The following is a 16,227-nucleotide window of genomic DNA, read 5'->3' on the forward strand; positions in this document are numbered from 1 at the left end:
TGTGCAATCATAAACAAATATGTTCAATCTATGTTTCTTGGCACTTGAAGTTATTGATGCTCAATACATACTATAATTTTGATTCTGACTTGGCACTTGAATTTCTTGGCATCTACTATTTAATTGGCACTTGAATCACTCAGCATGGTCTATCTACCTAGCACTTGAGTGACTCGGCACATGAGTGACATGACACTCATTGCAACTTGGCATAGTCTTGTATATCATACTTGGAATGCATTACTAGTTTAGCATTAACTTAGTAAATGACTTAAGTGTGTTGACACTCAATTGTCAAAACCAATCTGAGATCAACAATAGGGGCTCTTTCCTAGTAGCCTTGTTTCATCAAAATAACACTAAACTCAAATAACTTCCAAGAAACACCCCAAAAAAATTATAGAATTCTCCATAACATCAAAAGACCTAAATAATTCCAAAAGATGAGCTTTGGGTCACCTCTTTTGACCCCTAAACCCTTGAACCCTACTTTTTAGGCTTTTAGGCTTAAACACATTGTTTGGTCCTCTAAGATTCCAACCTTGAAACCCACAATGGATTTTATTGTCCCATCACTATTTTCAACCTTATAAATCATTACCCACCAAATATCAAACCTCCATGACCCATTTCTTTATGTTTGTGATGTGATTTCAAACTATCAGTACATTGATCAGACTAACTGAAGAGACTTAAATGTTGTTGTAATACCATAGTTAGGTCAAAATTGTAATACATCCTAACACCTTTCTTCAAAACCATTAACAAGTACTTTCACCAAGGGAAATGGGAGAGATTAATTTTTTTTTTTCAAACCCTCACTATAGGGTAGGGTAACTAGCAAACCAAACAAAAATTCAAATCTAAAATAGCTTTCTCATATTTGATCAAACTAATTATTTCCTTCACCAATTAAAAAAAATCAGCTTTCTAAAAATATAACCAATAACTTATTGTCACCCTACAAAAAGAATTAGAAAGATACATTTCAACTCTACAAAAAATTTCCTCCAAAAAGATCTGTTATTTCATTCCAAATCCATACCATGTCATTCCATCAAACTAGGTTGAAGACAATCAATTTATAGGTCATATCTCTTAACCTTACAACTTCATTCATCCATGCTAAATCAAAATAATGATATGATTGTTAGACTTCCAGTTTGTAAGAAAATTTTCAAAAAAGTTGCATGACACATTTTATTGCAATTTTTGCAATTTTATAAAATTTTACACAAACTTTACACAAAGGACTTCGAATGCCTACCAAACTATACCAAAACATGAAAATGATGATTTTTGTTCAACTCTCAATGTTTTTCCAATCATTGACCACCCTTTGACTTTCCTATAATCTTATTACAACATATAACCAACGTGCCTAAATGCATGTTTAAGATTGTGTAAACTATCTTGTGTCATCTTGGACACTTATTGACCTCCTATACTAGCCTCTTTGATGGTTGACCACCTTATTTAGAGCCTAGGGCCCCTACACCAAATAGGTGGTGAGACACACACTATCACCCAATCTCATTACTTGAAATAACTTATACATTCTCTTTTGGAATCTTACATTAAAATCAAATGTTTACTCATTCTACTTTTTCTTTATATTATTAAACTCATTCATCATAAAATTTGGATTAGTGTTATCACCATACTTCTCCTTAAATATATTCTCTAGATCATCCCAAGAACCAATACTATCATTAGGTAATCTTCTGAACCAATCCCTTACATCCTTAGTAAGTGAGTAAATAAACAACTTCATAACCACGTCCTCATGCTCCACTTCGTAATCATTTATCATATGAGTGAGTTTTCTGAGATGTTCTTCACTAGTTATAACATTATTTCATAAAAAATTAATGACCTTATCTTTGAAATCATTTGAGATAGGATGAGGAAAACTAGGGATACCTACAAAGGATATTTTCTCATATTTCTTGATATAGATAGGTCTCTTCTAGAAACCTATGGCATTCAAAGTACTTGGTCCCATCCCTTGGATCTATGAAGGGATTTGAGCTTGTTAAATAGTAGATATTTGGCCATTATTTGTGGAAGAGGAAGTTAGTATTGACTAAGACAAATTTTGGCTAGCCACTATAGCTCCAAAATTTGGAACAGAAGGCACAACTTGTGAGGGTTGGTTTGGTCATGATACTAGGCTAGAGGTGGATTTGATAAAATGTATATTTCTTCTTGTCTCTATGGCATGAGCCTCATTTTAACCTTTTCTATTTCTTTAGCCAGATCTTCCCTTTCTTTCTTTTCTTTTTCTAACTCTAAATCAAGTTTGGACATGATAGGGTTTTTAGAGGCAACTTGGGGTTCATTGATTTGTATCCCTACAACATTTTTCTTTCCTTTATCATGGTTCTTAATGGTTAGATCTATGACATTTTCCTCTATAGGTTTTTAGGGTTAGACTTGTAGATGGCAGGTCCTTATTTCTCTCTTAGAAGGCATTCTTGGTCTTAGATTTTTTACCTTTCTCTCCAACATCTCCAAAAATGTTTAATTGCAAAGAAAAATATCTTTCCTCTAACTTTCTATTTTTCTCTTTTAGAGTTTCCATCCTTCTAAGTAGAGCATCTCTCTCTCTATGAGATAATTCATGGTGATTGCTTCCTTTTCTTTTTCCAGATGAATGTGTTTGACATCTTCTTATGCAACCTTTTTTCTAAGGGTTTTAATTTTTGACAAAAATTCATCAAGGTCTACAAAAGTGGTCTTTGAATCTACTAGATCATCTAAATCTATGATGTTTCTCTTAATATATGGAACTTGTCCAAGATTTGGTCCAATATTTAGAGTGTTTTTATACCCCCACCTTTGGTTCATGTCTTTTTAGACACTATGCCTAAAAGATATGTCTCCTGTAGAAGAGATAGTTCTATCCTAGTAGATCATTTCTTTAGGTAGTGGAGTTATGAATATCTCACCCAGAATTATAGTGTTCTCAAATTCAAAATTTAGAGATGAAGATTTTCTCTCTGTTATTAGTTGATAGTGTAACTAGGTAGACACACTATCTCTAGGCTTCCATGTGTGATTGGGATATCCTTTTTTCTTTGTCTAGTTCTTCCTATTGACATGAGGTAATTATGTATACAGAGGCACTTCTAGATTGGCCTTTGTGTATGCCCTTTTATTTTTCCTTCTATCTACCATTTTGAAAAAATCACTTAACACATATAGCAATAGCTACAAAAACCTTTGACCAAGTTGCCACCCAACTAGGGGAAAAATAGTTTTAACATGGCTAGAAGATAGGAAAATATCTTGAGAAAAGAATGCCTAAAAAAATATTTGATAAAAGGGACCAACACAAAATAACTTTAATGCAATGTGCTTTGGCAAAAGTAAACTCTGTCTTGTAGACAAGGCACTATTCAAACAATGTACATCATGTAACTCTTGTGGTATTGGTAAATAGGCCAATACAAGCATGAGAAAGACACACCAACTCTAGATGTATAATATATACTAGAGACTCCATAATTTAAATAATGAATTTCTTTACACATTCCCCATTATAGTCACCATTTTTTTGGAGTTTTAAAACTATAGGTTTAAAAACAACACCAAAAAACCACATAAGGAGATACCTAGGGATTAGCTGCTTCCCATCTAAAGAAAAACCTATTTGGATATGGACCAATTGAACAAAGAAATAGTGCTTCCTAAACATTAGGCTCTACTAAGCAAGGTGGATTTACCTAGGGATTTCACGATCTCTCCATATTTTCACACTACACATCCCTTTAAGTTGATTTGGTCTCTTAATCTTCTTGGAATTGAAAACAAGTAATGAATTATCGAAGCTAACTATAGACTCAAAATATATTAAAATAAGTGAATGAACAACATATAATCCATTGTCACAACTTAAGATATTAATTTAATTTTAAATATAATTTGTGGTGTTACAAGACTACTTTACTTTTCACTTTAACTAATGATCAATGCCTTATCCATTGGACAAAAAGGCATATTAGTATTTTTTTGATGTATTTAATTGACTTGCAACTAAATATATTAATTATAATCCTAAATCTCATTCTTATGATAGACCTTCCATACTCTAAGATACCCTATCAATTCACAGAAAGATTTACTTAATTTCTTGAATTAAAAGCAATAATGAATTGATATACAACCTATCCAAGCTACATTAAATGAAATGAAATTTATTCATTTAATATCAGAATGACAAACATATGAAAACAAAGATAGAAATTTAGGACACAGATATTCAATAACTTTCTTTTGTATTAATCTTCTTGAGAATGATATATTTATCTGATACAAGACTCAAGCTATAACTTAGGATATTACAAGCATTTCATTCATTCAATATGTACTTCAAATAAAAAGTTGAAACAACATCAAAATCAACACAAAAATTTGGATAGACTATGAAATAGAATTATCACTAAAATGAAATAGGACTTAGACCGTTACTCCACATCTTGGAAATCCTTTTATAGAAACAAGGATTGTAACAAGATTCAAATGGGAGGACACATGTTCAAAATTTAGTTACAACTTTTTTCATATAAGACAAAACCATTACAAACAGAATATTGGAGATAACCAAAATTTGACCAGTTGTTAATTGTGATATTCAAGATTAAATCTGAAATTTGCAATAGGAGCACACCCACAATAGGAGAACCAAAAAGATAAGTGTTGAAAGGAGATTGTTGAAGTGAAGATGATTGGTGAAATCTATCATGGCATGATCATTATTTTGTCACTAATGCCAAACTTGCTACTTGTTGGTGAGATAATTGCTTACTTTGGTATGAATGCTATCATTTTTTTTATTGATGAAGAAGATTTGAAAAAAAAGGATAACAAGAGAACCTAAAGAAAGGTTGAGTTATATTTTGTATAAAAGGAACCCTTATGAAAGGATACTTGAGAAAAGACTTGAAGAAGGCTAAGTAAAGAAATGTGCCTACTAAGCCTGACCAAGAAAATAGTGCAAGTCATGAAAAGTTAGTGCAAGCCAAGTGAAAAATTAGTTGAAGCTAATTACTAAGTTCAGTGTGTTCTGAGAAAAGAGACATTAGTTGGTGTTGAATGAAGTCTAGTATGTGTTGAGCATCAGAAGATAGTGTTTGTCAAGAAAACAAAATGTTATTGTTGAGTGCCAGTAAAATGTTAGATCGAATATTTAACAAAACTAAGCCAACAAAGATGATTTATTTAATTGTGTGAAGCATGTGGAAGATGACTGCTATGAGCTAGTGGCACATAATTCAAGATAAACTATTTTGAGGAATTCAAAGAGGATTTTAGAGGAAGTTTCTAGAAGGGAATAAAATGGAAAGATGGGTAGATTCAATGAATCTATCCTAACCCTAGAATAGACGATTGTGGTTAAGAAAAAAAAGACCTAAACTCTCTATATAAGGAGATAACGGGCTATAAGGAACAAGTTTCATGTATGTGAACCTAAGAAAGATAAGAAGTCGAGGGTGTTGCTTCATATGGTAGCCAAATATGAGACTCTACAGTTGGCATATAAAGCAAGAAGGTTGTTGACCGAGTTTTAGTTCATATCTTTTTTTCTTTAGGGTTTTGAATTAATTAAAGTATCAATGTCTTAATTCTGAGTCTAGATTACCCATAGGATGGCCTTTCTTCTCATCATTCCTTTGAGCTAACCTACTATGGGAATCATATAAGAAATGCATTAGTCCAAAGCTAAGTGATTATGGTCGAGGAGGTTTTTATGTGTCATCTAGATGAGAAGAAGGTCTAGATCTTCTATTGATTTGTTCCTAACCATGATGAAGATAAAGATTCAATGTTACATTGTGGTTTCCATGGAAGACATTGTAGATGAGAAAATTCAATTAGAAGAAGTAGTTCATATAAAAGAAAACATTCAAAACCTTCCTAAAGTCAAAATATGAAGATAAGAAAATATGTGTTGTTGATTCAGTACATGAATAGTTTAGATGTGATCATAATAAGATATGTGGTGGAGAAAAGTCAAATGAATGAAAGAATGCACACCATTAGCCAATTGATAGGTCAAATGGTTTAGAAGAATAAATCCAAATCATCAATAAAGGCTAGATCAATAGATGATGTTTTAATGATGGAAATAAAATATTCAATGATGCATCTTGTAGACTATCAGATCAAAAATAGATCTATGCATGTCACTATGTTGTTATAAAAATTTGCATGAAGAATAATCCTAGTGACATAATGATAGAATGACACATGCCTTGTGGGCCATCAAATTTCATGAGATATAGTTAGAACCTAGTGACAAAGTGCCATGAAGTAAAGAAGGTCAATGTTAGGTTCTCCAAGCAATGGAATGGTGCCATCTGTCTACCATGACATGAATAGCTAGAAAGTGGACCCGCATCACAAAGTAAAAGGGTTAACATTGTATTATTGTCACTATCAGATCAAAAAAATACCTATGTTCAATGCTATGCCATTATAAAAGTTTCTCAACTATTATTCATAGCAACGTAATGATAGTTCAACATGTGTAGGTAGAGGGACCTGTGGAGGAAGTTATAAAGGAAGGGTTATAATGTTATAATCATGATCATTGGTTTAAGATCGACACCTTAAATTCAAAAATGTAGTGACCATTGGAATATGAAATACATAGGCTTGGCAGGAAACAATAGAAGATGAAGAAAATAGTCATTTTCTATAGGATTTTATGAAGATTGCAAGAAGATGAATAGTCATCAGATGTTTTCAAAATCATCATGGATTCAAAATCATTAATGGAGAAGATGCCATGTGTTCATATGACTGGATAATTTCATATTTTATTTCCTTTTTTATTTTGTGACTATTTCTCTATTGAACTAAGGGATGATAAAAAACTATAAATGTAACCTCATTTAACAATACAGAGGTCTAGAAACTTGATGGTGAATTGGTTTGTAATTCCATTTACCCTATTTTCTTGTCATGTTTTGTTACCCATGTATAGATTAGTTTTGTATTAAAATTTGAAAGACAATCATATATGATTATGTGATAATATTATGGATTCCATTTCATTTTGGTAATCACAGTAAAGGTGATTCCATTTACTTTATTCATATATAGTTATGTTTCTTCTATTTTTATTTTCATATCATGTTAGATAGTTTCATTGGGAAATGAAAGATAAATGTGTATGAATCTATTAGTTCTTGATTGGTTTCCATTTTATTCAAGGTTGATAGTGAAAGCAATTCCATTTTCCCTCATGTGCATATCTCTTCATTCCTCTCCTAAATTTAGATGGTTAATGTGCATTTAGAATGGAAGTGGTAAAAATCTCAAGATAATCTACTATAGTCATTCTACTGGGTGTGATAGATTATTCAAATCCATCTTGCTTGAATTATTTGGGCCTACAAAAAATTTGGTTATCTTTTACTGCTCTCAAGTTAAGAGCTTATAATTTCAAAAACTTTTGATCTTGTAAAAACATATTCATTGCAAATCATAGGGAGTTGTACCTAATAATTCAGAGAGTAGTGAAAGAATTCTTGCACTATCCCATTTGTTGGTAAACATCCTTTTGTCTCTCTAAAACATTGGGAATTAAAGAGTTAGGTTATAAAATCTAATAGGAGGACAAACTATTGACTAACAAAGGCTTAAGGTGATGAATGGTGGAAGGGTGTACAAGCTGTCAGAGGTGAAGAGGATGAATTCGAAGTAGAATGAAGGACTGAATATGTAATCTATAATTTTCAAGTGTGTTGTTTTATTATCAGATGAAGTCCTGTTGTTATTCTCTAACAATTATATTAGTCTAGATAAATCCTTTGGACTAAGGTTGATCGAATAGTCATTAATAAATCCATTCATAGGGTGACATACTAATGGAATGTTCTAAAGTCTTCTAACAAGGATCACTCCTAATAGAGTGATTGAAATCCTTTAACTAGGTCACATTTAACAATATTCATTATAACGTTTAATAGGGTTGGATACTCAGAAGAGTGAAAGTTGGTAGCATGTTAGTCATGGTTTTTCCCAAATTGGGTTTCCACATAATATCCTTGTGTCAAAATGTGTGATTGATTTTGTGGTATTTCATGTTTACATTATTGTAAAGTTATTTTAACCTCAGACAACAATATGCATATGTTTAAGATATTGAATGATCAATGCATGCATAACTATAATTTGAGGCAATGAAAGTTTTATTGGTATATTTGGACCTTGGATAACTGATTCACCCCCCTCCACCCTCTTAATTATTATAAAGTGTTCCAAAAATTGGTATTAGACCTCAAAGTGCTTCTGAAGAGAAAGTTTGAAGGCACTTAAAGCTAAAGATCAAGATGTACTGAAAGGATGTGCCTAGCTTAAACAAGGAAAAATTTCCTGCATGAAAAAGTTTGATGAAGATACATCTAGGTCTTGGAGATTATGCATAATCAACTATCACCACTAGGAATGGTGATCCAACTGGAGCCCCAACTACTAAACAATTGAAATAGAAGAAAGAACACAATCAAGTAATATTGGAGATTGCATCTACCCCAAGCTATTCAGAGTTTGATGATATCAAAGATGTGATTCTACTAAGAAGATGGGGATTCCCTACAAAAGATCTATGAAGGAGACAAGAATGTGCTAAGAGCCAAAGCTAAAAGTATCAAAGGAAAAATTTGATGAAATGAGAATGCAAGAAGGTAAGACTATAGTCCATTATTGTGAACGGATCAAAGATGTTCTTAATGAAATTCAAGGATTTGATGGAAAAATTGAAGATGAGACTATGATTAGAAAAGTATTGAGAACTCTTCTTCCTATCTATGTTATTAGAGTCTCTTGTATACAAGAACTAAGGTGTACTCCTAGTATTAATCTGAGTATTGAATCTACTTTCAAAGCTAAGATGACACCAAAAGAACCTAAATATAAGAAAAAGAAAAAGGTCAAACTTGGTGCTAGTGATAGTGATATAGATGATGAAGAGCTAGAAGAACTGGAAGCATTGTTAGCTAGAAAATTTCATAGAGGAAAAGGAAAATACAAAGATAAGTTACATATCATATGCTTTAATTGTAATGAGGTTGGTCCTATTGTAGAAAGATGTCCTGATTACTCAAATAGCAAGAATGAAGATAAATTTAGAGGTAGAAAATATGATAGTAATCAAGGCTATAAGGACAAGGGAAAGAAGGCCTGTTATATTGTTGAAGAAGAATCCAATGAGGAATTTGAAGATCATGGTGATGAAGTTTTCTATGTTGATATGAAGGATGATCCTAATAAAAATGAGGCAACTATATTGATATCTTATGTGAACAAAAGTGATAGATGGATCATTGATAGTGGATGTTCACATCACATGACTAGAGATAAAACTAAGTTGACTACCCTTGAGTATTATAATAGAAATAGTGTTATATTTGGTAATGATGCACCCTATCTAATAAAAGGAAAAGGATCAATAAGATTAATAGAAAAGATCATGTGTGACAATGCTTATTATGTGGAGGAACTTAAACTATAATATGTTGAGTTTGTCACAATTGAATAGTTTAGGTTTCAAAGTTGAATTTGATAATAGAAAGGCTAAGATTTATGACACTGATGGAAAACTACTTGGAAGTGGAGATCAAACTTAGAGGTAATCTATTTTATCTTGACATGAATGAGGCTACTTGTCTTGTTCATACTAATTTGTGTAGAACAATAGATGTGAAAAGCTATAGAGGTGATGAGTGCAATGTTGATAGTATTTTTTCTAAAAGAAAAACCTAATGCATTTCAAATGTCAAAGATTTATCTGGCAAGATTTGAAAAGGAAACTAGTAAAATCTTAAAGTGTTTGAGATTTGATAGAGGTGGAGAGTTTACATCAAATGAATTCAAAAACTTCTATAATGACAAAGGAATCAAGAGACAAACTTATGCACCTAGGATTCCTCCACAAAATGGGATTTTAGAAAGAAGGAATAGATCTATAATGGATTGTGCTAGAACATTGATGATGGAGAAGAAATTTTCTTTCAAATACTAGATAGAATCTATCAATATAACTGTTTGTACCTTGAACTGAGTACAAGTCAAGAAAGGTACAAATTCCACTCCTTTTGAATTATCGTATGGATACTCACCCAATGTCAAATATTTTAAGGTATTTGGGAGCAAGTTTTACATTCTTAAGGATAAAAAAATGGAAAACTTGATGCTAAAAGTGAAGAAGGTATATTCCTAGGCTATTCCATAAGAAATAAAGCTTATAAGTGTTTAAATACTAACACTAATAAAGTTGTGGAAAGTACAAATGTAAATTTTGATGAATATTGTTGAGTTACATGATACTAAAGTGCATAGTGAATCTGAAATTGAACTTCATGAAAGACCTATTGTAGAAAAAAGAGCTAAGTCAAGGTTGTCAAAAAATGTCAAAAGACATCACCCTTCTAGAAAAATATTTGGAGATAGAGAAGACAAACCAATGGCAAGGAATAGGTTGAGAAATGACACATGTTTTTTATGAATGCATGAGCCTAAGTCAATTAAGGATGCATTAGAAAATGAAGACTGGAATCAAGACATGAAGAAGAAATTGATCAAATTGAGAAGAACAAAACATGGGCACTTGTACCTAGATCTGAGAACAAGAACATGATTGGAACCAAGTGGGTGTACAGAAATAAACTGGATGAGAATGGTGAACTCACAAGGAATAATGCAAGATTAGTTTGCAAAGGGTATGCACAAGAAGAGGGAATTGACTATGGAGAGAAATTTTCCTTAGTTGCAAGATTGGAAGGAGTAAGAACTCTACTTGCTTCGTCTTCTTACAAAAGTTTCAAAGTTTATCAAATGGATGTCAAGTCAAAATTTATAACTGGTATACTAGAAGAGGAGGTTTACATAGAACAAGCTGAAGGATTTTTTGATCCAAACAATAAGAACATGGTGTGTAGGTTGTACAAAGATTTATATGGTTTGAAGGAAGCTCCCAAAGCATGGTATGAAAGGCTTCACAACTATCTTGTGAAGATTAGTTTTGAGAGGACTAATGATAAAAATAATTTTTATTTTAAGATAGAAGGAGGTAAAAGAATTTTACTAGCTGAAATATGTTTTGATGATATCATATTTGTAGGATAAAATGCATTGTGTAAGACATTCACAAATGAAATGAGGAAAGAGTTTGATATGTCTATGTTTGGAGAAATAAAGTTCTTTGTTGGACTATAAGTATATCAAATGAAATATAGTATTTACATCATTCAATTCAAGTATGTAAAGGAAATCTTGAAAACTTTTTATATGGAAGATTCAAAAACTGTTAGTACTCATATGGTGATAGGATACAAACTATCCAAAACTAATGATTCTTCTAAAGTAAATCAAACATTGTACAAGTCTATGATTGGCAAATTGTAATATTTAGTTCATAGAAGACCTACCATTTCACTAGCTATTGGGATTGTTGCAAGTTTTTTTTCAAATTCCAAGGAAAGTCATTTAATGACTATTAAAAGGATTATGAGATACCTGAAAGGAACATAAGACTATGGTCTAGACTACAAGAAAATTAACAAGTTTGAATCAAGAGCCTATACAAATGTTGATTGGGCTAGAAACATTGATGATAGAAAGAGTACAAGTGGTGGAGCATTTTTCTTAGGGAAAATATTGGTCACTTGGACTAGCAAGAAATAAAACTGTATTTCACAATCTACTACTAAAGCTATATATGTGGTTGTTGCAGTGAGTTGCACAAATGTGGTATGGATCAATTAGTTACTCAAAGGAATGAAGGAGAAAATTATTGAACCTTTGGTACTCTACTATGATATTACAAGTGTTATAAACATATCAAATAACCATGTGATGCATACAAAAACAAAGCACACTGCAATCAAGTATCATTACTTGAGAGAATTGGTTCAAGATAGAGAAGTGAGAATGCAATATATGAATACAAAAGAACAAATAGCTGATATATTCACAAAGGCTTTACCTAAGGATGAACATGAATATCTTAGATGTAAACAAGGGGTGATACCCCTATCCAAAGCTACTTGAAAAGTAAGAGTAGTGTCCTGCATCAACTGTGTTAAATGGTAATTTTTATGACTTGATGTAGTGGATCTTACTTTAGGACTTTCCTAAAGTAAAGAAGGAGCTCAAATAGAAGATTTATAGTCACATGTAAGGTGAAAAAAGGAGAACCTTAATTGATTGTATCTACATGTATAGATGACAATTCTTTGGCATTTTTATCAAAGAGGGAGAGTTTACTAAGAATATATTGAGGGAGATATATGAAAATCGAGGAGATATCAGAGAGAGATCAGATTAGGGAAGACCAAATGAGGGAGAAATCAAAGGAAGGCACACATACTGCTAGAGGGAAAGATTTCAATACAAAGTATTAAGTTTATTTTTTGGTATTGTTGTTGGTATTAGTTTTTCATCAATGTCAAAGAGGGAGATTATTGAAAGGAGATTGTTGAAGTGAAGATGATTGGTGAAACCTATCATGGCACAATCATTATTTTTTCATTGATGTCAAATCTGCTACTTGCTGGTGAGAAAATTTCATACTTTGGCCTGAATACTATCATTTGTTTGATTGATGAAGATGATTCAAAAAGAAAGAATAACAAGAGAACCTAAAGAAAGGTTGAATAATTTGGTGTATAAAAGGAGCACTCAGACTAAAAAGATATTGATGATATAGTTTATTTTTTATCTATGTAAGGCTATAATGAAAGGATACTAAGAAATGTGTCTGCCAAGCTTGACCAAGAAAATAGTGCAAGCTGAGAAATGTTGGTGCAAGCTGAGTAGAAAATTAGTTGAAGCCAAGAAATAAGTTCTATATGTGCTAAGCAAAAAGAAATTAGTTGGTGTCGAGTGAAGAAAGTCTAGTATGTGTTGAGCATCAGAAGACAATGTTTGTTGAAAAAATAGAGTGTTATTGTTGAGTGCTAATAAAATGTATCAGATCAAAGATTTAATGAAGCTAAGCTAGCAAAGTTGTTTTCTTGAATTGTGTGAAACATGTAAAAGATAACTATGATGAGCTGGTTGTACAAAATTCAAGATAATTTTTTTTGAGGAATTAAAAGAAGATTGTAGAAAAAGTTTCTAGAAGGGAATAAAATGGAAAGATGGGTAGATTCAATGAATCTATCCTAACCCTAGAATGGATTATGGTTAAATGTAAAAGACATTAATTATCTATATAAGGAGATAACAAGCTAGAAGAAACAAGTTTCATATGTGAGAACCTAAGAAAGACAAGAAATCTTGGGTATTGCTTTATATGGTGGCTGAATAGAAGAGGTTGCAGTTGGAAAACAAAGAAAGAAGGCTTAAGGTGATGAATTCTTGAAGGGTGAACAAGTTGTTAGTGATGAAGAGGACGAGTGCCAAGAAGAATGGAGGACTGAATGTGAGATCTATAATTTATAAGTGAGTAGTTTTATTATCAATGCAAATCCTATTTTTACTCTCTAACAATTGTATTAGTCTAGATAAATGCTTTGGACTAAGGTTGACCTAATAGTCATTAGTAAATCCTTTAATAGGGTGACATTTTAATGGAATGTCTTAAAGTCCTCTAACAATGTTCACTCCTAATAGGGTGATTGAAATCCTTTAACCAGTTCACATTTAATAGTGTGTATTGTAACCTTTAACAAGGTTGGCTCCTCACAGGGTTCACTTTAGAAGTGTGAAATTTGGTAGTGTGACACTAGTGGTTTTTCCAAATTTGGGCTTCCATGAAAAATCCTTGTGTAAAAATGTGTGATTGATTTTGTGGTATTGCATGTTTACATTTCTGCAAAGCTATTTTGACCTTGGACAACAATATGCATATATTTAAGATATTGAATGATCAATCTATGCATAAGTATAAGTTGAGGTACTAGAATGTTTTATTTGTACATTTGGACCTAAAATAATTGATTCAACCCCCCCCCCACCATTTATTCTAAATTATTCTAACAATAAGGTGTCTCTATCAAATAGTTATCCTCCATCTTGATATTCTTTGACTTTTCTACATGATCAGTCACTATCTCCAGATGCCAAGGCTTTGATCCCAGCTACAACTTCCCAGATGGGAACGTCAATATGAATGTTTGGCTCAGTGGCATATTTGATTAAGTTCAGCTCCTCTAGGAACTTGTTCCACTTGTCATATATTATTTCCTTTACCTCTATAGTAACTTTTCCCATGTCTGACTCAATTATATATAAAAGATGAATCATATCATATACAGCTATGACATCTATTTCATTATTCTAATATGTAAAAAACCTCAAATGTTTCAGAATGTCATCAAAAGGAGAAGACCATTCTATCCATTCCCTTATGTTCCCATTTTCATCAATGATACTTGATACAAAGTTGGCAATCCTTGTGGTAATTGTCTTCATTTTATTTTGAACTAATTGTAATTTCCCAAGGAAAAAACCATTCAACTCTTTAACTCTATTAATCAATTTTCTAACAAGTATAATTACTTTGTTAGGTAACTCCTTATTTTGTATTTGCATTAGTAAAAGACTATCAAATAATTGTGTGTAGGATCCCCATGTTGCAAATAAAGGGGATAATAAAAATAATGCCTCTAAGCATTGAAACTTGGCTTCCTGCAAAGCAATAAAACTGGTATGTATATTCTGTGAGGAGTATTTTAGAGCACATATTTTGTGCATCAATAGCTTCTATATTGTCTTGATTTCTACCTCCTTTGCATCATCCATCTCATCAATCTCCATTTGTTGACTCACACCCACATCTATTGTATCAGCTTCTACTTAAGTTTCTTGGTCCTTGATCTCTATAATAAATATTGTCACATTTCTCAAATTTCTTACCTCATCCTCGAGGCTGGTCATTCTTTTTCTCCAGCACATATATCCTTTTGAGCTCCTCTTCATAATTTTTCCTAGCATCAATGAATATGATGTATGTCTAGTACAATTTATCTTCAAGCATATCTATTTTTCTTTTCTCCATTAGTGATGTCGTATTCATCAAGTTGTGTATCTAGTCACTTGAGATAATAGTAACATTCTAGAATATCATATTTCCTTTGGGTGAATCTCTAGCCTCCATAAGCATTGGATTATCAGATTTAGGATCCATGCTCCACACTACCATTGTCCTACTATCTAAATTAAACTCCAACCCTTGTATCTCACCAACAATATTGTCTCCTCAAATGAGACTGATTTATCCTACATCCTAATCTATTCAAGCTTAAATGATAAGTTGAGCTCCCATGCTAGGAAAATTAACATTCTACTTCTTTAAACTAGCTCTCTAGCCTCATCAATAGTGAGAATCTCACTACTTTGGTCATACTCTTGCAGTTTCTACACTAGTTTAGTAGTCTTCTTAGGTAAATCTCCTAGTTGTAGATGTAGTGTACATTTATAATGTTTGACTTTAAACAAGAATTACTTGATTTCCCCTAAATTTATGAAGTCGTCATCTTTCATAAATTCCTAATCTTGGACTATTCTTTCATCTAGCATTTTTTTTGGAAGTTCAATGTTATTTAGGATTCATTCATGTTGGCCAGCTTGTCTTATTAAAAATTTGTGCCTAATATTATCAAAATATGTTGAACCTCTTAGCAATATTTGCAATGCCTTCTCCTTGGCCTTATCTAGCATCTCTATAAATTTTTCTTTATTTATGTCTCTTTAGGCCCATGGTTAACTTTTAGGTTGATCATCCTTAATCTCTATCTCAATCATATCCTCTTGCTAAGGAGATTGGGACTCTACTCTATCCCTTTTTTCTATAGGTACATAGGACATTATTGCATCAAAATTTTCTAGGCACATGTTGTACTTGTCTAGGTATCTCTCCTCATGGTTAAAACCCTTGAATGAGGGATTTTCTATCTTCATGGCCTCTTCTACCCTCATGATTTTCTCCACCTTATGGTTATGCTCCTACAATTCTCTATCTCTAAATAATTCATTATTACATCCTTATCCCAACAAGGCTTGCTATCTGGGAGAGTGTACTTCCTCATTTGTTTAAGGGCATGCCTAACAAAATTATTTGGATCATATGTTCTTGCAAGGGCTGAGGGTAACATGAATTCACTTATACAGGGATCTAACTCCTCTATTGCATCATTCCCTATAACAAGATCCCCTATCTTTGCATAACTAGCAACAAATTCCTATAGAACTGCCATCATATTAAGTACAATA

This window comes from Cupressus sempervirens, chromosome 10 (genome assembly GCF_028749045.1).
Source record: "Cupressus sempervirens isolate cs-2001-9-10 chromosome 10, ASM2874904v1, whole genome shotgun sequence".
NCBI lineage: Eukaryota > Viridiplantae > Streptophyta > Pinopsida > Cupressales > Cupressaceae > Cupressus > Cupressus sempervirens.